The 27249-nt window shown below is 46.8% G+C and overlaps 1 protein-coding gene across 1 annotated transcript in view; it reads right to left on the bottom strand.

Moving 5' to 3' along the window:
• The window catches only part of LOC119372661 (adenylate cyclase type 2), a 597485-nt gene extending 571021 nt beyond the window's left edge, over positions 1-26464 (bottom strand). The window contains exon 1 of the mRNA XM_037643118.2: positions 26141-26464. The gene's annotated coding sequence lies outside the window, so the exon portion shown is untranslated. The remainder of the gene's footprint in view (positions 1-26140) is intronic.
• Positions 26465-27249: the final 785 nt, after the last annotated feature.

Below are 27249 nucleotides of genomic sequence, written 5' to 3'. Positions count from 1 at the left end.
TATACATATTTGCATAATAGTAGCAGAATATTAGAGAAGTACCATGAAGATAGAGTACGAGCAGTACTGGGACGTGGTCGTCGCCCCGCCACGGTGGTCTAGTGGTTATGGTGCTCGACTGCTGACCCGAAGGTCGCGGGATCGAATCCCGGCCGCGGCGGCTGCATTTTCGATGGAGGCGAAAATGTTTGAGGCCCGTGTACTTAAATTTAGGTGCACGTTAAAGAACCCCAGGTGGTCGAAATTTCCGGAGCCCTCCACTACGGCGTCTCTCATAATCATATCGTGGTTTTGGGACGTTAAACCCCAGATATTATTATTATTATTATAGGGACGTGGTCGTCTGACATATAGCGAATGCAGTTCCTTGATATCAGATTCGCCATTCGAAATTCCCGAATATTGCATGCCCGATTTTCCCAGCGCATACGCTATGACGAATAGGCAGTCAAGCATTCAAGCCACGTATACACCTTTGCCTTTGCCATCTACACTAAAGCTTACTGTGTGCTACAACGTAATCGGTAATTCGTCAGGTTACTCTTATCACTTCAGTAATGTAACTTCCCCCCAGGGGCAGATTGCAAACAGACGAAAGTCCATTCTACAAGCGCAAAAAAATGAAGTCACTATCATGTCCTGGACCGATTGCATAGTTCTATATGCGTTTATGCATTTTACATTCTGTGTCTTATTGTTTTTTAATTCTCAGTTTCGTCACACTTTCGGCACTGAAGATAGTCTGCAAGTAAAAACACTGCATAAAAGATTGTAATGTTCAATTAGGCCTCCATTTAGCTAACGCATGATAATGAAATATTTGTCCTTCCATGCTTTCGGTACCGCAGAATTGTATGTGTTCTGTCGTATTTATGAGTTTAAAAAATATTAGCATCTGTTTGCCCTCTCCAAAGCTACAGACGTGCATGCTTCATGTAAAGGGAAAATCACGGGGAAAAGCCTTATAGCGATCACTTCACACTGCATGCAAACATCAGAATGTGGCCGATGTGGCGGACACTACAAGGGTTAGACGGTTTATAAACAGCCCACATACAAAACACCGAAGAAAAGTAAGTGGACAGCCGGCGCGCCGTAGCTCAAAAGGTACAGCCGCAAAGCACCACATGCGTAGAGCGAAAGATGTAAGGTCAGCGCCCATCGGCAGCGTTCTGGTTCTGGTCAAAATAAAAAAGCGTTCTGGTTAAAATAAAAAAGTGCTTGCGCTAACGTCACGGAGGCATCTATAAAAAACATGGCTGATCCCTCCGTCATAGGAATCGGTATAACACGAAAGTGAAACGTGTCTACACAGAAGTAGTGCTTACTGTGTAGTGATATATGAGAGCTTGTACAATGTCTATTCGTGTTTGGCAGCTATAGCGCCGTTTGGAGTGGATGCATTCATGTTGATGCCTAGGTCGCTGAGGTTCGTAGCCTGAGCCGCAAACGCGTGCGTCCCGCTGGCCTCTGTCTCGCTCCGCAAAGGCACGGCATTCGCCCGTCGAATTCATGTCCTTTCTGCAACGCGTATTGCAGCAGTTTTATTAGTCGGTGCTCTCGCAGTTGAAGTAGTCGGCGGCGGAGAAATCGCGTTGGTGCATGTGGAAGCTGCACTACTACAGTGAGCCGGCGCACGCTGACACGAAGCGAAAGGCAAAGAACGTAACTGCGTCTAGGGTGCCTCGGCGACGCCAGCGCGGCCAGTGTCCCTCGCTGGTATCGAGACGATTTAACCATGACCTCCGATCTCGGAGGAGTAAGCGCTAGTAAGTGTCGATCGTGACGCATTACTTCTTTTCACCTCTCACAGACAGCGGCAACGCCCCGCTCCACCCCGTCTACCTACACCGCCAACAGAGAGCACCGCGCGACAGAGAATGTCTAAAAGATATAAGGCGCGTTCGTAAAGAGCCAAGCACCTGCCAAGATGGCTTAGTTGGTTTAGCATCGGACGCTTTCTGTCGCGGCCGTAACGTCGTGGGTTCGATTCCCAGCGGCGGTTCTTTTTCTTTTTTCGTTTCTCACCCGTTGGCGTCCATTTTATGAACGTCATATCCGGTAACGGAAGTACTTGGTGGACCCCGGCATAAAACACTTTCGTGTTAAAAACTGATTTCACTTGTCGTACTTCCTTGTTCAATAGCGTGGCCCATGAGAAGTATTCGGACGTCTATATCATATACACATACGTAACTGATCTTTATCAATAAAGTCCTGCAGAGGGTTATGAGTAGCATACCTTCGCCGATCGTGGTAGCCCAGTTGGCGACTTATATGCGGCTCCACTTTCGACAGGTGACGGCACTTTGAAGAGCGAATACCGATGCAACACCACCACGTTTGCCGAGAGCTTGGTAAACCAAAACGGACAAGTCATACGGAAAGCCGGGCAACAGTGCAGAGTCATCAGGCATGTTAGGCCAGGTGACAAAGTTTAAATTTCCCGAATCTTTCTCGGCACGTCGCCGCGGCAGCAGGTGTCACGGGTAATGTTTTATCCGCTCGTAGTAATCAGCGTGTATAGTGGCGGAGGAATTTATATAAAGCCCCACTGACCCTGTATGCTGCATGTATTATGTGAATGAAGGTTGACTATGTAATTCCTGCGGATGACAGGCAATAGATGATATTCGTTAGAACCGGGAAAACTCTATCACAACTTGAGCTGGGGAAATGGAGACAAATAATGTTATTTTTTCAGGTAGTGGGAAGGTGGTCAACGCGTTGCACACGCCCTGAGCATAAGCGTGCGCAGGGTTCCCCTTCAGGGAGGGCGAAGGTTCGTCGCAGCGCCCCCCTCCCTATCATGTCAATGTATGCGGCTGCCTTTGCGCCCCTCTTCTCGCCCCCCCTACAATGTATAGGGCTGACTTTGCGCCCCCCCTTCTCGCCCCCTTGCCCCCCCCCCCCCCCCCCATGCGCACGCCTATGGCCCTGAGGCTCGTCGAATAGCAACGAGGATGCGAGAGTTACGTGGCCGTGGCATGTTTCAGACAGACCGAATTGTGGGAAGACAGGTGAGCGCCGTAGAAATACCCGACAAGCGACACTGGTATATCGACAAAAGCCTGGATATGACCACTGTCTTGGCCGTACGCTTACTCTTGATACAACCAAGCGGTCCAGCAGTCTGTTGGCGTGAGTGTGGTCATAGGCTGTTATGTCTGTCCAACGGAGAAAACGTATTTAAGCCCATATAGGAGTTTTCTTGAATGTTGAGCTAGTTAAAGATTGGTATGGCGTGAGGACCGCTGCTGACGGATCAATTCATCTACACGTTCAGAACCACTCCGACATAACGAGCTCGCAAATAGTAAGGAATATGGACAGGTAACGTATTTCTTTGTACTTTTGCCTCCTACCGTTGATCAATGCTTCCTTTTTTATCTCTGCCTGCCATCTCTACCGACCTCTAGTCAGTAATATTTATTATTTTACCGCCATCATTTGGTAGGTTACGCCTGACGAGGCGCAGCCGCACGGTTGCACTACACATGTCGTGAAGCGCAAAACATGGTATTAGCGTGCCTAAGCAGTGTATATTTTTTAGACAGCAGCAAAAATTCTTAAAGCAATGTTTTTTTATACAGAGCCCGTGAAACGTCGCTAAAATGACAGTGCTTGCGCTCGAATCGAATACACACCAAAGGGAGCGATCGAGCGTGCCACTCACCATGTATGAAGCATGAGCGAACCAAATCCAGCTTTGCTTTGAGAGCGAGGTCTATAATTTAAAAGGGCCCTGAACCACTTTTCCAAGCGATCATCTAATGACCTCAGTATCGGAGTTCGCTGCCTCACGCATCGATTGCCGAAAAAATTCCTTGAATCCGTCAAGAACAAGCGGAGTTAGTTACAGGGCTTTGTCGCACGCCTTTAAGGGCTTTCTCTCTTATTTCATCCCGACGAGCGCCTGTCCGTGAGCTATGCTTTACAGTGAAAATTCTCTCGCGTCAAAAAAACGTGCGAACTTTTCTTAAAGTTTACGACAGCCGTAAAAAAAAAAAAAAAAAGAAACGTCAGATCTGCTTAATTTTCAGCACCGCTTGTTCGCGACGTAAAGTGTATATATGACGTAAAGTGTATATATGACGTAAAGTGCATTAGATAGACCTGTTCTATGACCTTACATTTCCGTAACTGCCTCGTTTTAGTTTTTAATACAGGCGAGACATTATTTTTTTTTTATCCTACTATAACTTGCGCGACATCTATCGCAGTAACCTTAGCCAAGCAGTAAAACCATAACGTGACTTCAAGCGGTCTTGCCCATCATTTCTACTCTTTCAGTGCTCGTTGTTTCGCTAACGTTGGACAACAATCTGTTAAGACATCGCGCGTTAAATTAAGCTAGTCTTGGCTAACTTCCTCGCGTAGGAAACAAGAGCACCGGCGAAAGGGAAGGTACAGAAGTAGCGATGTGGCTGCTCCTCACTGACCTAAAAACGTGCCCGATGGGCGCGCCGCGCCGCGCCGCGCCGTCCAGGGTATTTTCAATGTAAATAAATAAGGTAAACCTCGCAGACACGAAAACTGTAGCGGCGGCGAAAGGTCTTTTCAGAGTCCCTTTAAGCAGCGTCTCCAATCCCTGAGAACCAAGAAGCCCGGCTGAAGTGAGACGGAGAGAGAAAAGACAAAAAAAAAATACTTGCCTCCATTCAACAAGCGAGTCCCGAGAGCCGACCATACACAGCACTAAACGTATAACCATAAGAAAAAAAAACTCCTAACACGAAAGCGCTTTCATTTTTCGTCAAGAAGAAAATATGGAGGAGATACAAAAAACGGAGAGGTTGGGGAGGCAGTGCAAAACTTCACCTGGAAAAAAAAACGTCAACCAGGCAGCTCGGAAAGGAGGACGTACGCTCGAAAAAAAATTACCGTCGCCATCACCGCTTCAGCAAAAGGGACAACGCGCTTCTCTTATAGGGCGCTAATCTGTGCGTCCTCGGAAGCAGGCACACCCTCGGCGCTGACATCCACTAACACGCAGCTCTGACATATGAGCGCTATCCAGGCAAACCATTTTGTTTTTGTTTCGTTCTCTGTTTTCCGTGGTGCCGATAATGAACGCGAAATTGCATAGCGAACAAGATCTGCATGCTCGCGGGCGTTTTGTTCCACCAGTGAGAAATTCCATCCTCCGGGCAACATTTTCACGTTAACTGACCGGAGCTAGTTTCGCGACTCGATAGAACGTCACAGCAAAGAGTTCCTGTTGTATCGCTACCGTTACCGTCCGTACAAGCTTTCACCACGAAATGCAGCGCTTTATCCGAAAGTTCTGAGTGGTGTAGCCCAACAACAAGACGACGGCACTCTTCCTGTCACTCTGTCTGTTTCCTACTCATTTTTAACCGTTTTCTGTCATTTTACGAACGACGCAATAATGTACGAACTTTACCCAACAAGCTACCAATATGGGTGTGGATGAGTTTCTCAAGTAGACACAGAGCTTGCCCATTCAAAATGCGTCCACCGATAGCTCGCGTGCACAGGTTTTCGCGAAATCAGCGCTTCTCCCTTTATAGGCCTGACTGGCTGCCCAGGCGGCGCTGCGAAAACGGTGCTAAAAAGCGCCCCCTACGATAAGTTGTTTGGTTTCGAGTAGTCAGACTGGCGGCCGCATGCAGCACTAAGCTCAGATGCGCAATGGAGCCGCCGCTGTCGGTTGTGCTGCGCTTTGGATATCGGCCAATTTCTGGCGTGGCTGAGTTCTTCAGGCCAAGCAATCTGCGTAAACGCAAGAAGCTCGTCAACGTCAAGTATGTTTACTACGTGCAGGAGATTGAAGGAACCATTTCGACGCGCTGCAACTCGCAAGTGCAGCGAATCTCATACGATGTTGAATTCGAGTTAAGTTTTACGAGGCATGCTCGCGCGATTAACGACAGTGCATAAACGAAAACATTGCTGTTAAGAAAGCCGAAATGATTTGCATTACACGACGAAACGGAATCAAGAAAGGTCCAGTGACGAAGGCTAGCCGTCGGTGGCCGAATGAGCGCATTCGCGCCGTGTGCCGTTTTATGCCGCATTCAGTCGCAAACACACTTTTTCCCCATGCACGGTCGTAATTTTCAACATTTGCTTCTAGGGAATTCGTCAAATTCTGTCAGCGTTGCGGTGGCGGTCGAGAAGCGACGGCGCGCAATGTTTACAGCCGGCCGCTGGAAGCAGCCGGCTGTAAGCTGCCGGAAAAATCGTAGGCAGATACGCAGGGTGACTCATGGCATCGTTTTTCTCGTTTCCCACGAAATGCCGGCTGCATATCCTCGTGATCGCCGTCGGCAGCCACGGCGTGCCGTCTGGACTGCACACAGGGAATATATACATATATAAACGCGTGCACGCGCGTACGAAAAGTAATCAGCACGTTACGTTGCAAACCACGTTTTGCTCGCGTACTCACTTCACGCGTCGGACGGCACGTATCCAGCGGTTCCGTCGCTCCACTTCGTACGGCTTTCAGGGGAACCAGTAAAACCGCACATTAGGATCCTTACCCCCATGTTCGAGGCAATTAACCACGCAACAATAACGGCGGCGACCGCGCTTCGGGACCGCGCGCTGCTCAGAGCCGTCGCCCGGACGACCTGCTTTCGGCACGGTTTGTTGAAGAAGGGGATTGCTCGTCAAACATGTCAGACTCTGCAGGCATAGCGGACAAGTTCCTGCGTACGTTTTAAGCACTTTTTGAGCCTGAAAACTAGGCGCAAAATTAAATAAAACGCTCAAAGCAACTGAGAACTGCGTAACTCGCCGGTCGGCGTCCATTTTTTACTACCCAAGCAACTTCGGCGCACGCCACCAGGCTCCGCCACAGTACTCAAAACTCCAGCGCGTCAGCCCTATAGTGTACGCCAGAGGCGATGACAGCCGCCTACCTAATTACACTTGAGTGACTGAAATGGTTTGTTCTCAAAGCTTTTCGGCCCAGAGCCTCGAAATCTGACAGACATCGGGGCGCTTTGTGTATAGCAGCTGGCGAAAAAAAGTATGCGGGTACCTATAAAAAGAATGAGCGCGGAGTACACGCTCTGCCCAGTGCGAGAGAAAATTAAGCCACTCATTTTTCTAGGAAGCGCGTCGTCTTAAGTGCATCTCAGATGCAGTACCGCTTTTCTTCGTCAGCGTGGCGCGCAGCTTCTCCCAAGTGCGAAAGACAAAAAGAAAAAAGAAAGCAATGCCAGCTCCACGACGAGAAGCTCTGGATAGATGTGTGCACGTGTTTTAACCAATTTCAACTGCAATTAGTGCGCCTTAAAGCTTTCATGACAACAAAGCCTTTCTTTCGTTGCACTGTTCGCTTCTCAATATAGTAAATATATGAGCACCTTTTTTAAAGCCAAGTGCCGGAAGCGATAAAAAAAGTCGCACTGTTAAGGCAATAGGTGCCGATAAGAGCAGAATTTTGCGAGATAATAAATGTAATTAAATCTGTCATTAAGAAAGTTATAACAAACAGAAGAAGAATAAGCTCGAGGTATAATATTTACCAACATCCTTTCACCACAATTTCGCTATTTCGACGCTCCTGCTATGAAAACTATAGCCAGCCAATCACGGCGAAATCGATCACAATGGCTATTTTGGAAGCTTGCTGACCAGAAAGCTTCAGAGTTAACGGGTGGCTACCAGATAGCTAACTCAAAACACAACGTTACATTAACTTTATTGCTTCTAACTGTGACGGCAATTACATCAGCGGCGGCAGTCCGAGATAAAAGCAGACAAAGTAGAATACGTGCGAAGCAAGATAAATCAGGTACGCCTATTTAAGAAAACAGACTTCACCGTATCAGGAAACATTGTTCACTGGCTTAGAAAATCATGTATACGCCTTATTTTTGCAAACAAACTGATACGAACACTGCTCAAACTTTTTAAGCTATGTGCGCAATCACTCTCGAATCCTTGAAACATTTTTTTTTTCAATATGCACGCGTTAATTAAAACATTCGTCTGTTTTTTTAGATAGAATATACACCTTCAATAAAGCGTGAGAACGCCCACGTGCTTCTGCTCCGCTGGTTGCTATTGATTACACAGAACAAAATATTTCGTCATGCTCGCCAGTTTGTCGTGGACTCTATTGTGCAAGCGCCACGGTGAATTGAACGGCATAGCATTCGGGTAAGCTTTCACGTGGGCTGAATCTTATTTTTATCCTTCATGCTCTGGGGGAACTAATAGCCCACGCCCCTCCATGACAGGCGCCAGTAGATTATCGTGAGTAACCTGTATTATATGGAGATAAGTAGCCAATGAAATGATGCCCGTTGTCACAGAATCCCAACGCATCGTTGTTTTCCTTAGACATTTTTAGAGCCATTTTTCTTTTATTTATTAAGCTCGACGGAAAAGAATGGCAGGCTCGTTTTTGACGTTCAAAGTAATCCTCCAGTTGACCCTGTCTAGAACATCGACCCGATCTCACACACACAATGGAAGCATAAATACGTCTGCCGAGCTGGACGCGTGTTGTTCTATACGTTTGAAGGGATTACCGTACATATGAAAGTCAGGAGGCAAAGTTAGACCACGGAGGCATGGTTACCCCACACAATGCATTTAAAGCATTTTCTTTCGTGCCCGCTCTCATCTATCGCGGTCGTTTTGTCGTTTCTGCTGCGGCTGTCTGGCTGGGCAAGATTGAAATCATGTTTGCCTAACTGAATGACGCCTTGAAAAGTAAAACTTTTTAAAAATCGGACCCCGATGCTCATGTGTGTCATTTTGGTGTCTAGACGAATAACTTGTAACAAATGCTGCAAGAGTGTACGGGTTCTTTCGTTGATTCCAGCTGAAAATCGTAGGTCATCTATATTACGAGGAAGGTCATTCACATTTCTGCTTGTGTCTGTACGGGCGGAATACAGTTTTTGAAGCTTATTGTTTTCTACGTTTTTTTACTTACTACGCCGTGCAAATTTACATAGCGAATGTTCTGAAGCCCGAAATAATAGACGCAACACCATATAAGACAGACAGTTTAAAAGTGTTAGTTGCACGCCAGATTATTATTATTATTTATTTCATTTTTTTTGTCTTCAAACATGTTCTTTAATGGTTGTCCCACCGCAGTCGCATAGATAGGTGGACGCCAACATGCAACAGTGAACTCATCAGAACAAACTAGTCGTTCAAAACGCATCAGCACAAACACAAGATATCATACTTCAAAATTCATGATATGCCAAACAAATCCGAGCACGCTATGAATTTCTACCATCGTACCTAATATAAATTTCATACGCTAAAAAATGTGATAGTCAATCAATATTGAACATCGCAGAAGACGCAATATAGTTAAAAGTACACTTGCAGCGTGTCCTTGCTCTGCTCTTGCCGAATATATGTCGCTGCGCGCCTTCAATATTTCCTGGAGGAAGCAGCCTTAATACCAGAGCATCCAACTTTGTCAATATCATGTTCCCGGTAATCGCACCTTTAGGGCTATAAGATGTAGTTGGGCTCTGAAATCAACTCGTTTTGGCAATCAGATAAATTAATCGCCCCGTTATCGGAAAATGTCATAATGTACTTGGCCAGTGAACTCCAGGTCATTGCCAGTCATCACTGATGACTCATCAGTAATGACTACGCCACAGAACTTTCCCGATTCACTCGTCACAATTTCCGATGTAGCTCCACTGCACTTTCAAAAATAGACGTTCTAATTACGGCCAGCGCAAGCCTAATAATGAGCTTACTTTGATGCCATGGAGCTCTAATGACATTGCGAAATCGCGTCTATATTACTTCGACCCTCGCCCGCAGGTCTACGTTCCTACAAGCTTGGTACGACGGGAACGAAGTTACGAGTATATGTTATCCTCACGTAGAGCTCATAAACGCCTACACGCATGGTATTAGTATGCGTGATAGCCGTACTTGAGAAGCACTCAGTACGACAAGATCGTTGCACATCTCGTCTGCCACTGCCCCGATTAAGCCAACGGCGAAGACAATGAGCGGTGTGCAACAACCCGATTTCCCAACGTGGGCATGTATCATGTATGCACCTACACTCCTAAGATGCACATAAAAAGGATCTACAGTCCCCCCCACATCTATCTATCTATCTATCTATCTATCTATCTATCTATCTATCTATCTATCTATCTATCTATCTATCTCTATCTATCTATCTATCTATCTATCATCTAATCTATCTATCTATCTATCTATCTATCTATCTATCTATCTATATCTATCTATCTATCTATCTATCTATCTATCTATCTATCTATCTATCTATCTATCTATCTATCTATCTATCTATCTATCTATCTATCTATCTAATAACGGTAAACTTGTGTTTTTGTGTGACAGAATGTACTTGCAGGCCGCCACGCCTTTCAACTTTCCTAATTTCATCAACATTTTATTCTGTTTAACGGACTCGCTGTTTGGTACAAATCTGTTTGTAACATTGGTTTATCTTGTAACCTTAGCATGCCGTGGCCCGTAAGGCCTCAGTGCATAGGCAAGGTTCACCGCATCAGCGTGAACACGGTAGCGCGTGCCGCACTGTCCTATCATCGACCCCTGCCTACACCAACGCTTATCCGCCACGGTGGTCTAGTGGTTATGGTGCTCGACTGCTGACCCGCAGGTCGCGGGAACGAAACCCGGCCGCGGCGGCCGCATTTTCAATGGAGGCGAAAATGCTAGAGGCCCGTGTACTTAGATTTAGGTCCACGTTAAAGAACCCCAGGTGGTCGAAATTTCCGGAGCCCACCACTACGGCCTCTCTCATACCGTGGTTTTGGGACGTTAAACCCCAACAGTTATTATTATACCAACGCTAGGCTCGGCACATGCGCAGTGCTTTAGAGGCAAGACTATTTTACCATCGCGCGCATCGCGACATCTGAGCGCACCTTCGCCGTAGGAGCTCACCAATAATGTGATGCGCGCGATAAAAATAACCATGCCGCGAAGGAAATGCGCGTGTGCCGAGCCTCGCATAGGTGTAGGTTAGGGGTCGCTTATAGTACCGTGTGACACACACTCCTGTGTTCACGCTAAGCGTATTCACGACTGTATACGTCAATGAAGCATTAAGTGAAGTTTATTGCAGTAATGGGTTAAGACAGGCAGAAAGGTAGACAACAAAAAGGGGAGGGGGCGGTGGCAGCCAATATAGATAGCAAGAGTGTAAATACACAAACAAAAGTAGGGAGTATCAGAGTCTTTCAGCGAGGCCGGTTGACTGTAAAAACTTCAGTAGCTGCTTCGTCGCTTTCTAATGGGGGTATCCAGGGGCGACAGCCAGAGATTTTTTTCCGGGGGAGGAGGGGTTTCAACCTCACTTTACGCATGTTTGTGCTTGCGTTTATAGCACGCATGCGTGTATATATATAAAAATGAAAATTTTCGGGAAGGGGGCGGGGGTCTGAACCCCCCGGCACCTCCTTCCTCTTTTGCTTAACGCATCGGAATGGCTGACATGCTGCCTGTGACCGTTTTGGCAGCGAAAGAACCAACGAACGCTTCCTGGTGATTGTTTTCACTACAGCTCCCTGAGACAACGTTAGCACACCTCGACGACCAGCCGTTAAAGAGGGAGAAAATAAGAAAGAAATCAATTCCGTTTATTATAAAAAGAATTGTTAGCATAATGAAGCATAATTGTTGAGGCGAGGAAATTAGGTAGCACTTGTTGCAACGTCGAATAAACTCCGCAGAAAACAAGGGTGTCAGCCGGCATATCTGTAGCTGTGGCACAGATTGTTGTACTGTACTCCGAGTCATTGAATTTGTGATGTCCTCTGTTAAAAATACGTTGGGCAATGATGTAGTTCCGTGAAGAAAAAAAAGCCGGCAGATCCCACGCATTGTGGGAATCGATGTAATGCGAAGCAGCCAGCAAAGAGCTGCATACATCGTCTTGTATGTCATTGAGGAAAATGCGTGTCATGGTTTTCATGTTAACTCCTATTATTTATGTTCGTCACACAGTCACATCGCGCAAGACCAATTCCGGGGTAGATCAAGCTAGCGAAACAGCCACCAGCGCGCCATGAGCGTGGCACGTAAGTCATGCTGTACATGACATGCGTGTCATGATTTTCATGATAACTCGTGTTATTTATGTTCGTCACACGGTCACGTCGCAAGATACCAATTTTGGTGTGTATCAATCTAGCGAAACGGCCGCCAGCACCCCATGAGCGTGGCACGTAAGTCATGCTGTGCATGACATGCGTGTCATGATTTTCATGATAACTCGCGTTATTTATGTTCGTCACACGGTCACGTCGTAAGAGACCAATATTGGTGTATATCAAGCTAGCGAAACGGCCGCCAGCGCACCATGAGCGTGGCACGTAAGTCATGCTGTACATGACATGCGTGTCATGATTTTCATGATAACTCGTGTTATTTATGTTCGTCACACGGTCACGTCGTAAGAGACCAATATTGGTGTATATCAAGCTAGCGAAACGGCCGCCAGCGCACCATGAGCGTGGCACGTAAGTCATGCTGTACATGACATGCGTTTCATGATTTTCATAATAACTCGTGTTATTTATGTTCGTCACACGGTCACGTCGCAAGATACCAATTTGGTGTGTATCAATCTAGCGAAACGGCCGCCAGCGCCCCATGAGCGTGGCACGTAAGTCATGCTGTGCATGACATGCGTGTCATGATTTTCATGATAACTCGTGTTATTTATGTTCGTCACACGGTCACGTCGTAAGAGACCAATATTGGTGTATATCAAGCTAGCGAAACAGCCGCCAGCGCACCATGAGCGTGGCACGTAAGTCATGCTGTACATGACATGCGTGTCATGATTTTCATGATAACTCGTGTTATTTATGTTCGTCACACGGTCACGTCGCAAGATACTAATTTTGGTGTGTATCAATCTAGCGAAACGGCCGCCAGCGCCCCATGAGCGTGGCACGTAAGTCATGCTGTGCATGACATGCATGTCATGATTTTCATGATAACTCGTGTTATTTATGTTCGTCACACGGTCACGTCGTAAGAGACCAATATTGGTGTATATCAAGCTAGCGAAACGGCCGCCAGCGCACCATGAGCGTGGCACGTAAGTCATGCTGTGCATGACATGCGTGTCATGATTTTCATGATAACTCGTGTTATTTATGTTCGTCACACGGTCACGTCGTAAGAGACCAATATTGGTGTATATCAAGCTAGCGAAACGGCCGCCAGCGCCCCATGAGCGTGGCACGTAAGTCATGCTGTACATGACATGCGTGTCATGATTTTCATGATAACTCGTGTTATTTATGTTCTTCACACGGTGACGTCGCAAGATACCAATTTCGGTGCATATCAATCTAGCGAAACGGCCGCCAGCGCCCCATGAGCGTGGCACGTAAGTCATGCTGTACATGACATGCGTGTCATGATTTTCATGATAACTCGTGGTATTTATGTTCGTCACACGGTCACGTCGCAAGATACTAATTTGGGTGTATATAAAGCTAGCGAAACGGCCGCCAGCGCACCATGAGCGTGGCACGTAAGTCATGCTGTACATGACATGCGTGTCATGATTTTCATGTTAACTCGTGTTATTTATGTTCGTCACACAGTCACGTCACAAGATTCCAATTTTGGTGTATATCAGCCTAGCGAAACGGCCGCCAGCGCACCATGAGCGTAGCATGTAAATCATGCTGTACATGACATTCGTGTCATGATTTTCATGTTATGACTTGTCATTTATGTTCGTCATACAGTCATGTTACGCCATACCAATTTTGGTGCACATTCGATTAACCAAGCGACCAGGAGAGCACAAAGTCGTAGGCGGCTAGATAGATAGATAGATAGATAGATAGATAGATAGATAGATAGATAGATAGATAGATAGATAGATAGATAGATAGATAGATAGATAGATAGATAGATAGATAGATAGATAGATAGATACGGTCAAAGTCGCAGAAGTTCGCTAAGAAATGCTTCGCATTTAAAAGCCCGCAGGAGAGCTCGAGCAAAGAACCACGTCCGCGGAAACTATTACACCCTCTTATAGGTATCCATGCGGAGCTCTCTGCGCACACAAAGAGATGCACCAACATCTTTAGGAAAGTCGTATAAAACCGCGCAGAACATTTGCTTTCCGATACTCAATGTTCTGACGGCAGTAGAAATGGGGCGCAAAGGAGGACTCGCTGCTGCTGAGGGGGAGGACAGGGGGTCTCCCGGTCTGTCAGAATGCCGAATTAGAAACATGTAAACTAAGAAGGACGAGGTTGCCGATATATTGTTCGCCAGCTATCGCGGCGAATGGGAAATGCCGAGAACCTACAAAAAGAAAATAAACTAGGGCGTGAGCGCGCCTGATCATCGTAGTCGCTTGGACCATATTCGCGTTTTTTCTCCGTAAGCCACATGCTTTTCGGCCCGCATAACCTCTATTAGGTAAATGTCGTCGATTGCCTGTTCAACGCAATGCGGTGCCTACAGTAAATGGCGAGATCGCGAAAGCCAGTCAATAAGGAAAACCTCGTTCGTACGCAAGAGGAATTTCGCAAATGCCGGTCCAGCCTGTTCAAAGTGAGTTTTCTCTTCATATAAAGCAGGCGAATTAAGGCGATCAATTCATAGTACCCGGTCAAATCGTTTGGACGTCAAGGCTGCAGCTATTGCAGTCAAAATACTGCAGATTGTGCAATACCCCTGGAGCATCCTCTTTCTCCTTTTTGCGGCGAAAGCCTCATATGTCTCACGCGAGCGGGACCTTGAACGAAAAGCCAGCGTGAGAGGTGTGAGAGAAATGAAGCAAAAATATCACGTGACCGCGTGAGCTACGCGTTCACTTCGTCTCTGCGGCGTTCGCGTGACCAGAAAAAAAAATAAAAAAGCGGCGTTCGGGCGACTCGGCCTACTGTCGGGTGCGGACCAACGCGGAAAGGGTGCGCTATGGAAGACGCTCAGCCAGGGCAATGTGTGGTAGGCTGAAGAAGTACGCAACGCCAAAGGAAGGTCGAAAAGCACGAAATGAGGAATGTTTCAGTCTTTCATGCATCGGCACTCAGGCTTTCGCCTTTTGTCTTAGCGACAATGAGAGAGGCCCTTGGAATTTTCGTTGTCGTCATCCGCATTATTATTATTGTTGTTGTAGTTGTTTTGTCGTTGTTGTAGTAGTAGTAGTAGCAGTAGTAGTAGTAGTAGTAGTAGTAGTAGTAGTAGTAGTAGTAGTAGTAGTAATAGTAGTAGTAGTAGTAGTAGTAGTAGTAGTTGTTGTTGTTGTTGTTGTTGTTGTTGTTGTTGTTGTTGTTGTTGTTGTGTATTTGTGTGTGATCTACGGACTCGTCTTCATATTGTTAACCTATTCCGGTACATAAGTATGGAAGTACACATTCTTTTTTCATTTTATTGTAGTTTTTGTTCTTGTCGTTTTTCATACCTGTGATTTTGGTATAGCTGGCCGTAGCTGTGGCCGAATTAAGTTTCTCTGTTGCATTTGAAAGAGAAGAAACGGCTTTCTGTATGCAGTGTAGAAGCCTGATAGAGATTCAATGTGCCCTAACTACTGGCGGGATTGCCTCTTAAAAGATAAAATTTAGGTGTGAGAGTGAAAACGTCCGGAACGACAATCGGCTGCGGGAAACGCAAAGCCGGATTTTGGCGCACAAAAAAGGATTAACTTTGTGAAAGATTTCCACGCGACCTAAAGAACGTCGACATCCTTCCTCTAGCATCTGGCGAGTTCATTTTGCTTGAATATATTTGTAACTAATATATAAAAAAACGACAAAAGGGAAAAAGCAAAAACCCGTGAAGAGCATGCACTGGTGTCTAACACGACAACAACAACAACAACAACAACAACAACAACAACAACAACAACAACAAAGAAAGCGCCAAGTTGGAGTACAAACAAACAGAGACCGCATCAAAGACAAACACACACTTGGGTTGGCACTTCCTGCACGGGGGCAGGATTACAGAGACTGCAAGGAGAATAGAAACCATAGTTATGAAAAATGCTGTAGTAATTTTTCGCGGAATAACTGCGCGATCGGGGCTTGACGCTATGGCATCCGGTAGAGCGTTTCATTATTCTGTTGCATGCGCAAAGAATGAAGAATTTAGTGCTGAAGTGGGGCCACCTATATTCGAATGGCCGCCTAAATCGAATGGCTATGATTTAGGCGGCAAGACACTCTGCTAAGCACCTTCGCGATGCGGGATGATAGTAGAAGGAATGCAGGAAACGTGGTATATGATACCACGGGTTGCGAGGTAACCAGCTTACAACCACCGAGCAAGACAGAGCCCCTGGTTGCTCGAATACAGTATACATATAGTACATAATACACGTGAAATAACTACGCGTAATTCGATCACAAAATTTCGTGTTGTGCATTGGGCACGTGACGTGCACAACGTGCCCTGCAGTCCTTACACAACCTGTATGTTCTCACGAAGAGGACGCCTTTGCGCCGCTCTCACCTCATGCGTCACGAAGAGGGGCTTCTCCCAACGACGACATTCGGCAACATACGGTAACCTACTCCTGTTTACGACTGTCTTATCTAACAGTTTGTGCTCGGATTCTTCTGTCAGCTGTGTCGCATTGGTCACTCATCTCAATGAGTCCCCTCCACTTCTAGCTTGCCGTTATGTTTGCATGCCACTGTGATGGGTGTCTCCGAGTATGAGGTCCTTACTCCGAAATTCAAGTTTGCCAAAAAGAGTGATTGGTTCTCGTACGTTGAGAGCCGATACAGTGGCTTGGGCGTTAATAATTTATTCATCCATTTATTAACACAGAGGTCTAGTGAGAAGTGGGCATCTGCCCACCTCGAACCCTGCATGCTAGCTAACATAGGCGAACAACAGGGCTCGGAGGTCAGCCAGTGCCCACGACCCCTTGGAATGAAGATGACGCCAACCAGGGGCGTAGCCAAGGGGGGGGGGGGGGGGGGGGGGGGGGGTCAACCCCCCCTCCCGAAAATTTTCAATTTTGCTTGCGTATATATACACGCACACATACAAACGCCCGCAGGAACATACATAAAGTATGGTTGAACCCCCCCCCCCCCCCCCGAAAAAAAATTTCTGGCTACGCCCCTGACGCCAACCTCAGGCCACAAATTCGCTTGCTCGGTCCAGCAAAGTTTATTCATCGCGTTTTCCGAATCTCACCAGATTTCCCTGCATAGTATTGTTGTGGTTGTTAGATGTAAATATGATATCGTATGTTTTTGTAGGCAATGTTACATAATGACGCAGCGTTTACGGAACACAAGAACAAACGAAGCTTTACAAAGCGGAAATCGCATTCGTCGTAAAAACCAGGAAAGCTTATAAATCAATAATCCGATATAGCTGTCTAGGTGCGCCAGCGTACAAATATCGCAATCAATAAATCTTTATACAAGAGCGATAACAATCATGTACACACCCCATATAACGAGGAAGATGCTGTTGTTGTTGAAGTGCGCATGCAGGACTGCATCGTTGGTGATACACATGGCAACGTTAATGAAATTTGAATAAAACTTGGACCAGTTTAGGCAAGTTTTCACGCAATGTTGAACCACGCGCAGTATACGTCACAGGAAAGTGTGAGTACGTACAATCAATTCACTCTTTTTTTTTTCTTTTTGCTAAAGGCAGACGCCGTGATCTCATTCTAAAGTAGCAGTGTCACTGGCACGGTAAGGAGAAATTCTAATGAATATGAAAGTATTAACAGGTATAACGCACGACACGCGACGCAGGACATAGCTCATATATGTATAAGAGGTTACTGTTCGCTTTCTGTTGGGTGTATACGTTTGGTTCATGACTGTACACTACCGCTAAGGAGCGGATCGCTGCAACTATAGAACTATGAAGGTGCGACCGTATTTAGACGCACTTCCGTCTACAATCGGGCGATTTATTTGTAACAGCATAACGCTACGGTTGCATTTCAATACATCTCGGCAGAAAGGGAGGGCATCCCTTTCGATCCCTCCCTTGCGTGTCCAGGGAATGTAGAGTTCACGTCTTCATTGTTTTTTTTTTTCGCTTTGCCTCTCCTTTCTGTTCAATACAAAGTAAAAGATCATCCTTATATAGAACAAGAGTATCTGGATCGATTTTCTGAGAAATAACGATTCCGTCTTGAAATATTGCTCCTGCACAGATCCGCCTATCTCGTTTCGGCTGAACTCGGTGATCGCCGTTTGCTCCGCACGCTGTGGCCGCCCGAGGCATGGAGCCAAGTACGTGACTTTTGCGAAGGCATCCGATAGCGATTCGCCGCACCGCGTTTGGGCGGATTCCTGTCACAACTGTCATAACAGCGGCGCCGCAACTCTCTGTGACGGACTCCCTAAAAGCCAATGATGCACTTACAGGAGGCCTGCCACTTTTGCCTTTGCGTCCAACATACCTGAAAAGATACGTTTCGTTTATGTTTTTGTTATGGCCACCACGAAAAAATTTTGCAAATACGATTCCTAGGATTTCAGCCTTAAACCGCCACAATTCAAATGCGGTTAAAAAAATTACCAACTTGAATAAAGCTCCAAATCACCGATTTTGGCCCCTCTTTTCGGCTTTTGTACATCGTGCCTAAGAGCGGGACGCCGGCAGCATTATGCTAGCAAGCTCGCCTCAAAATATATGGGGACAATGACCCCATTTCACAAGACTGACTATCCACGCCTACACATGAACATTCTTTTTTTCGTTTCTGTCACCCGTGTACTTCACGGAAGAACCAGCGCAACTTCTCTGCTCCCTTTCTATCGATATCACGGCTAAACACGCCTCGTTTTCGAGCAGTTCCGCTTCCCTCAACCCCCTCGATGTGCCCGCTTCTTTCTTCCAGATTTTCTTTCGCTCCTCCCTCCCATCACCCCCAATATGGAGTGGGGAAGAGTGGGCTTCATTGGCTCTCTTTATTTTAGCACTTAGCAGCGCCCGCTTATGTGGATGCCCTCTACAGTGTTTGTGTACCACACTTTTTCTTTCTTAATCATGCACCAAACATAAACAAAACACAATCTGTCTTTTAACATGAATAATATCTGTTTCCGAAAATGAATAAACACCGATACACAACGACCAATATTTTCTCAAAATAACCACATTTTTTTTATTGTCTCACTGAGATACTTTTTAAATGACGTACGGACATATTCGCCCCTCTCGGAAACTCCCCCCGATGTTGTTGACTAAGAGCGCGATTTTATACGCCTACACAAAAGAGGCAAGTTTCTATGATCGACGCTGCCGGTTAGCACCATCATTCTCCCGTGCGCAGCCAACGTACGAGCATCTTCGAAGAGTGAATGGCATAAGCGACAGACAGACGCCGCCAGCAAACAGTGAATGGTGTCTGCAAAAGAGTGTATAATGGTGCCGTTCACGCATCGGCAAACTAGCCGTGCGTCCTGCGTTGCACGAATGGGAAAAAGTCGTACGAATGAGCCACGCAAACGAGCCAACTTCGCAAAATATGTGTCCGCCAGACGCGACACATAAACGGCCGCATATCATCTGCATTCGCCCGCTAGTCAGGGGTAAGTGGCAAAACAGAATAGCTGCCTGGAGAAAAAAAATACAGACACACACGCTCAGCGCACCTGGCAAGCACGCATTGGAAACAGACTAAGAGATCCGTTTTGGGGTTCTATGCAAATAGCGCCAGCGGTCTCACTGGCGGGGCATGCGTGGCACGCGCGGGCTCGCAAAGAAGTAGCGAAAGCAACCGTTTTCACAGGTATGGCCCAGTTTCCAAGGCATTGTCAGACTTGTGTCTGCCGCAAGCTGACGCATGCGTGGAGTGCTGCATAATAATGACACGCACGCGCGGGAAAGGGCGAATTACACAGAGCGGCAGGGTATCAGACGCGAATTCTTCGCTACGCGAATGGCTTAATTAATTAGAGGAAAGTGGTAGCTTATTTGTATGCAGAGTACCGCACGGATTGCTCTAGTGAAGACCGAAGCGACCGTGAACGCGGGCGCGGCTTATATATACTTTATTTAAGTAAGCGCGCTTTGGCGGTGGATACAACTGGAATCCAATTCGCAAGGTTTTACGTTGGTGCGTGCTGCATGCCGGGAGGGAGGGGGGGGGGGGGGGGGGGGCATATGTGTTTCTTTAGTTCTAGACGATGAACGCGTACGTCGCCAAATATTGATATTAGGCGGTCCGTTATGTCGTATAGACTAGCGATCCCTGGCACAAGCACGTATAAATGCGTTGCTACAGATCCTTTGAGGCACTCGAATACATTACACGCGTCTCAAGCCCGTGAGAGTAGTAAGGAAATCGCAAACGCTTGAACGTTACAACGCTCTAAACTCGACAATGCTTGTGTACACAAAACGCTTTTGCGCTACAGAAGCTTCCACGAGAGCACATGCCGGCCAGTATAATTCAGACACATATTACAAAGGCGACACACCCTATGAGGGCAAACGTGACTTAGAAAGCGCCAGCTTTGTGAATTGTGCTGCTTTTGCTTCCAGGATAGAAGTGCGTCACATAGCCATAAGTGACGCTAAGACTTCAACGGTCACATTTCAATAAATACACAATAGAGTGGGGTAGAGACGCGGAAGCGGCGCGTACGGCTCCGAATGACGCCGATATTGTCTTTTCTTCCATTTTATTTTTCTTTCGGGAAAGATATTAATCACTTCCGAAATTGAGTCCTCTCTTGTTATGAGTTAATTTTTTTTTCAATTCACCCCCAATGCTCTCTTTGGTTTAAAGAGTAGTGTTTCTCGACCGAGTTGTAATTGTGTTTTCAAGCTGCCGCATGGTGCCTACCACAAATATCAATGTGCGCGAGAAACTGCAGATGCGGAAGTTATAGTCAGCGAAGGTGTGTTAGCACAGCTTCGGTTGTCCAGTAAAGATATTTGTTTCTTAAATTCGAACGCTCGTCAAGACGCATCACGTGGCTTCTGGTGATGACGCTTTATAATATTTATAATGCGGAAAACTTTTCAATAAACCAGTTACAAGGGCGCTTTAGTTTGTTGTTGTGTGTGCCTTACTTTGTCCGCGCTTTCGAAAGTGCAACCCTATACCAGACTGCTTGGCTCAATTGTCTGTTGTCTTCATGTAAAGCGCAAAATTTATTACATGATGCACAATGTTAGAAGAGAAAATACTTAGTTGTATGTAACAATAGTTAAGCAGTGTTGCCCTATTACTAGGATACGTAATGAAATTGCGTGCATCCATGGGCTTCTCTATCGGCGCTGTCGAGCAAACAGAGGACTGGCCCCGCCACGGTGGTCTAATGGTTATTGCGCTCGACTGCTAACCCGAAGGTCGCGGGATCGAATCCCGGCCGCGGCGGCTGCATTTTCGATGGAGGCGAAAATGTTTGAGGCTCGTGTACTTAGATTTAGGTGCATGTTAAAGAACTCCAGGTGGTCGAAATTTCCGGAGCCCTCCAACACGGCGTCTCTCATAATCATATCGTGGTTTTGGGACGTTAAACCCCAGGTATTATTATTTAAACAGAGGACTGAACAGCATGGGCACCGAGGCACCTGCGTTGTTCCGGGTTCTGGCTTCTACGGTGGTCACTAATTTTCCTAAATAAAGAATGGTATATTAGCTTTGCCTAATGAGCAAGCGCTGCTACTGGTCTGCGCACTAATAAGTTCAGAGCCGCCGCCACGTAGCTCTTCACATTACCAACCGTTTTTGTTTTGTTTTTTTCCTTCGTAGCCGGCGTCTTTTTTATGCGCGGAACAGCCTGATGTCGCTATAAATTAACTTACGCAATATGGCTCTGGCTCGATAGAACCGGATCATGAATGCGAAACCGTAACAATCAAAAGAAAAAGAATAAGAGTAACGTAACACGCGTCATAGCAAAGCAGCAAGAGACGTAGGCAGAAATTTTTTTTTCGTTATTTTCGTACAGTTTTGTTGAGCAACATGCAACGCGTGCCGCATACGTATTGACTTTGTCGTACCAGTCATCCCTCCATTCACCTCAATTAAATTCTCGCCACGCGAAAAGCCAGCGATTCTCCAACTTTTGTCACCGTTCCAGGCATTCCGAGCCGATATACGTACGGGGCCTTTTGCGGTTTTCCCCGCACAAGCTCAGCTGTCAGCCTAAGTCGCTCTACGGTTGCGACGCCAGCCACGAGTGCGACTTCCTTTTTCCCTTTTCCTCCTACGAGCGAATAATGATGACCGATGAGCGTACGCGGTGTGTGGCCTCCGCGTCGAGCGAACGTCGACAAGGCACAATGCGGAGCTGACTCCCTCCTGTATTCGTGTGGATGTATTTTATAATAATATGCTCGTGCAGTTGTCCGCAGACCTTGTCAGACGACTGAAGTTGCGAAATGCGCCAGGGGTGCATTGTAGTTACACCATGCTTAAGAGTGAAGAAATTATAACAAGTTGCGGCGGTCAGGCACGGCCTGCCCGTCCCGACGTGGGGGCTGCCCGCGACGGCTCGTCCCCCGTAAGGGAGTTTTCCGAGTCGCCCCTCAGGGCCCTATTATAAAGTTCATTGTCTGTCTGTGTTTGGGAGTCAACAGGGCGATAAGCACGGCGCACATACACGACGAGGAATCGAGGAACGCACAGAAGCGAACGTGGAGTTCGTGTTTGCTGCTGCTGCTGCGACGCTAGGGCAAGAACAAGAGTTTTTACTCGTTCTACCGAGCACTATGATCCCGATATCGAAACACGATCGCGATGCATCGTTTATATCGGCTTTTTGAAAAGGACACCGCCGCTGTAACGGACGTAGAGTTTCGCTGCAACGAAATTTCAATCGTTACGAGCAACCCTGCCGATCGGAATTGATTATTTTTTAATATCGGGCGCAGCCAATGAATTGTTTAGCACTGGCGCACGGCTCTCCGAAAAATTTATCGGCGCCGGTCGGCCACGTAGAGGCGAATCATCGAACGAACACCGAAGTGAACGGGTTTGCCCCGGTTGCGCTCGATCCAAGCCAAAGTGCAACAATGTCGTTTCGATATCCCAAGTGTGGCCGTCGAAAACCCGAAGGCTATTCTTTTTTTTCTTTTTACCTCCGTTTAACGAATCATTTTGCGTAGCACTTCGCAGTATCTGCGAGCGTAGTGATGGCCAAGACACTGTAGGTGAGCACTCGCATCACGACCGCCTTGAGATCCGTATCAGCAATACTCCTCTTTCTAGTAGCGTAGCCAGAAATTTTTTTCGGGGGTGCGATTGTATGTGGTTTGTATGTGTGTCTGTATATATACACATACAAAATTGAACAATTCCGGGTGGGGGGGGGGGGTTAGAACCCCCCTCCCCCTGGCGACGCCGGTGCCTCTCGTTAAAGTGTTTTCTCGTTGGCCAGTTTTCGGGAATCCGCCATCCAAGCTGGGAATCATCGTGGTAATTATATATGAACTCGTATTCACAAAACGCTCTTAAGTTATAATGATTTGTAAGAACGAATTTCAGTCAACCACATGCTGGGCACATTATTAGTGAAGGCAGCTGGTTAGCGGAAAACTCTCACGAACGAAAGTCTTTGTGGATTCGGACTGTGATTCCAGCGAGCTTGATCGATAAGAGATGGCAATTACAGGAGAGAAATTCTGTGAATACGCGTGCACCACGGTATGTCTGGGTAAACGTCTTGCGTATGACCGGTTGATTGCCAGTTCTGCTTCGGAGAGAATATGTTACAGAAAAAAAAAAAAGAAGCAACGATGTTATGGTATTCGGTTAAATTTATCAATCTGATCTTAGAGTTCAATCTGCAACATATCGATACACTTTTCGACAACGTAATCAAATTATGAAAGTCCATGCTTTCTGATAGAATCATTCAATGTTGCCGCCCGCTGAAGGTAGAATAATGGTAATTTGCTGCGTTTTTTTCTTTTCGGGTCCCTACTGCAGTATTACGCGTCTCGCTCACACATTAAGCGAGCTGTGCTTCCGCGTTTCGTGCTGAAATTTCGAAATACGATGCGTTCCGAGCATAAAATTTTGCGAGGTGCTACTTCGGTGATGGAAAAAGTTGCCCTGAGCACAAAATTTTCGCAAACTACTGCACGCTAATCACGAAAGATGTTTTCTCGCGAGGCTTCAGTCGTTTTACTCTAGAGTAGCCAAGCTTACTTCCTTGCTTCGGGGCAACCATTTCTCTTCTTCCGCGTTTGTTCGATTCGTTAAATGTAACATATTGCTGGCAACTTAAAATAAACATATTCAGATGTATCCAAGGCGCGAGATACTGTGTTGCGCCAAAACCTCGATCCAAGCATGAGTCCTCATCTCTGGATCAATAAGAAAAATGATGTTCGAAATCGACCATCAGAACTCACTACTAAAAACTCTTGCTTCTCCATACGTTTCTTTCTGCACGCATCCTTCGTGCTTCTTTTCTTTTTTTCTTTCTTTTTTTTTGACATATCGGAATTTTTTTCACCCTTTCTTGCGCAACTTGCTTTCGTTTCACGCGTCGTTCGTTCTTTATAGCGGTCTTTAACGATCATATTTTACGGTTACTTTGCTCATTACTCATACAATCGTTTCTTGTTGTTTTCAATGCAACTTCCATCACTGCTTTCATGATTGACATCATTTCCTTCAGACATGTGCAATCTTCCTTTCATTTCTACGCAGTTGATTTGACCGCCGGATTTCACATAAAAATGCATATAATGCCCCGCAAAGTGAGCTGGTCATCTGAAAGTGTCTTGTGCTTCAACCGTCTTCTTCGTAAAAAATGTCGCCGTTTCACATTTCACAGCCTGTATTTAGGAAGAGGAAGTAACACGCAGGTCCTTCACGTGACGCTTTTGTTTAAAAAAGGAGCTGCGCATCATTCATTTACTCGTACGTGATAGCCCGTCACCATTAAAAAAAAACATGACCGCACGAATATACATAGTCATTTTCGCTATGTACACTCCCAACGTGTGTCGTCTTTTCCGTGCCTTCACGCATGCCTTTATGAATCGTTCGGACGGCACCGCCTCACGAACTATTTTATCAACGCGGCTCAGTTGTATCAAGATAAGAATGCGTACTTCATTAATGACACACATTGTCATGGCTCTGTCATGCTCTCTGAAATAAATATGCCAGAACAAGACATAGTATCAGTTGCTGACTGTTTCACACGTGAACAAGACTCGCAAAACAGGCTGTATGCAATTCTTGTAGTTTCTAACATAAAACCATCTCGTCCAACAACACGAAAGTTTGCGCCCGTTGGTTCGAATAGCGACGCAAGCTGAAGCGTTGCCAAAGCTTTCGAAGCATACGCAAAACGCACAGCACGAAACTGTGCGTAACTTACAACTATGGCATCCATCCGGAAAACACGCAACAGCTCCACCACTAGCTTTGCTGGTGACTTTGAATCTCGTTAATGTTACAGAACAGCACGCTTACTGGTTTAGTGCGTACTCACTGGCAGACTTCAAATATTTATAATGCGAAAACGCAGAAGCAATAAGCTCTTGCACGAAGAATCCATAAGTTTTCGTGCGCGCACTCCTGTCTTCAAACATCTTGTTTTCCTCCGAACAACAACGCGATGTCACAAATCGTACCCTGTGCTGTCACTATAAAAAAAAAAAACAGCTTTAATAATGAACATTACTGGCGCATTACCGTTTTAGCTCACTTCTGATGCTTCGCAAAGTTTAAAAGATTTTCAATATGTTTACAGGACAGAACAACCTACAGTTTTCCGAGATAACGTTTGCAGGATATTTTTGACGTTGCGCCCAGTTAAGCATGCTTCATCTACTTTTATGTGCCATTCTGAAGCCACCGTGCACAAGTGCTCTATTTGTTCTTTGTCATGATCTGCGAGCACTGATACTTGTTTTTCTTTTTTTTTTAGCTGACGCGCAACACGCCCGAACAACTCAGCGCGAGACTCTTGTCAACAAATCCGGCTCCCCTGCATGCGGCTGTTACGAAAAAAAGTTCCTTTTCGTAGAAGCCACATTTTCTCGGGGAGCGCGCCGGCACGCGCACAAAACGCTTTCCCGCCAAAATAGAACTAATCTCGCGCGTCGGGAAAAACCATGACAGACCCCCATCGCCCAGCCCTCTCTCTCTCTCTCCCATCAACTTTCAAACTTGGGGCATTCATTTCGAAAACCTGACGGCGACAGCCCCGAACGGAAGCCCCACCTGCTCTCTCTTGGAGGTAAGTTGCGAGGCTGTTGGGCCGGCACGTCGTCTACGCCCGGCGCGGTCGTGCTGTCAGAGACGGCATGCCCGGTAGCGGAAGGACGGAAGCAGGCCCTCTGTATCCGGCGCCGGAGGAACCGCGCGGCGCCGCAGGTTGCTTGTTCACCGCCGGAGGAAGTTCATCAAGTGGCATCCAGCGGCGGTGAGCGGCGGGTCGGGCCCGGCGCCCGACTCCCGAGGTGGCGCCATCTCGGCTGCGGCTGATACAACTACGGCCTTCGCCGTGCACGCCGCCGCCAAGGGATCACAGCGCGCGCGCTCCCGAAAGCGGCTTCGATTCCACGGCCCGCCGCTGTGGCCTCTTTACGGCATCCGACGCGGGCCTTGGGGCCTCGTGGCGCCAGACAGAGCGGCGCGAAACTTTTGGGGGGAGGGGGGGGGGGGGTCGAGACGGGCCGCACGAAGTGCCGGCTCGTAATTTTTTGCGACGCTGCTGCAACGCGCCGGACGGGCAGAACAAGACCGGCGCGCTGCATGCCGACGAATGGAAAGAGGTGTCGTTGTCTTTCCACTGTTTCAACGAAGCCCTCACTCCCTTTTAGATGGTATTCGAAGAAAAGCGGTGTCGACATGTGACGGAAAGCGGTAGCATGGTCTTATCCGGCTGCCACACGTTGACGCCGTTTACACGCCTAATGATGTATGATACAAGCATGTGTCATTTAGATTTCACTCCAGTGCATAAAGCAGGGGTCTCAAACACGCAGCCCGCCTACACCTCGCTAGCGGTCCGGCGGCCCGCACATGATTCTCTTCGTCCCATTTTTTTTTTATTTTTCTTCTTAATAAGTACGTTCATGAGCTACACAGACATGACTCGCTTCAAGCATTTTTTTTTTTTTCGCGAGACACCTCATGTTGTCACAACGTCTTGACACAGCACCGTGGAACAAAAACCGTATTTCTGAATTGGCGTCCAGATTTTAGTCTTTCTGGAGATCGGTATCTATGTTTCTCAAAACCTGAAGTCAGATCTACAGAAATGACCTATATATGAAAAATGGGAAAGGCCTTCTTTCCAATGGCAACGTCAGCTGATATTTCGTGCA

The sequence above is a fragment of the Rhipicephalus sanguineus genome, chromosome 1 (genome assembly GCF_013339695.2).
Source record: "Rhipicephalus sanguineus isolate Rsan-2018 chromosome 1, BIME_Rsan_1.4, whole genome shotgun sequence".
Classification (NCBI taxonomy): domain Eukaryota; kingdom Metazoa; phylum Arthropoda; class Arachnida; order Ixodida; family Ixodidae; genus Rhipicephalus; species Rhipicephalus sanguineus.
The sequence above is the reverse complement of the archived record's forward strand: the minus strand, read 5'-3'. Positions and strand labels throughout refer to the sequence as shown.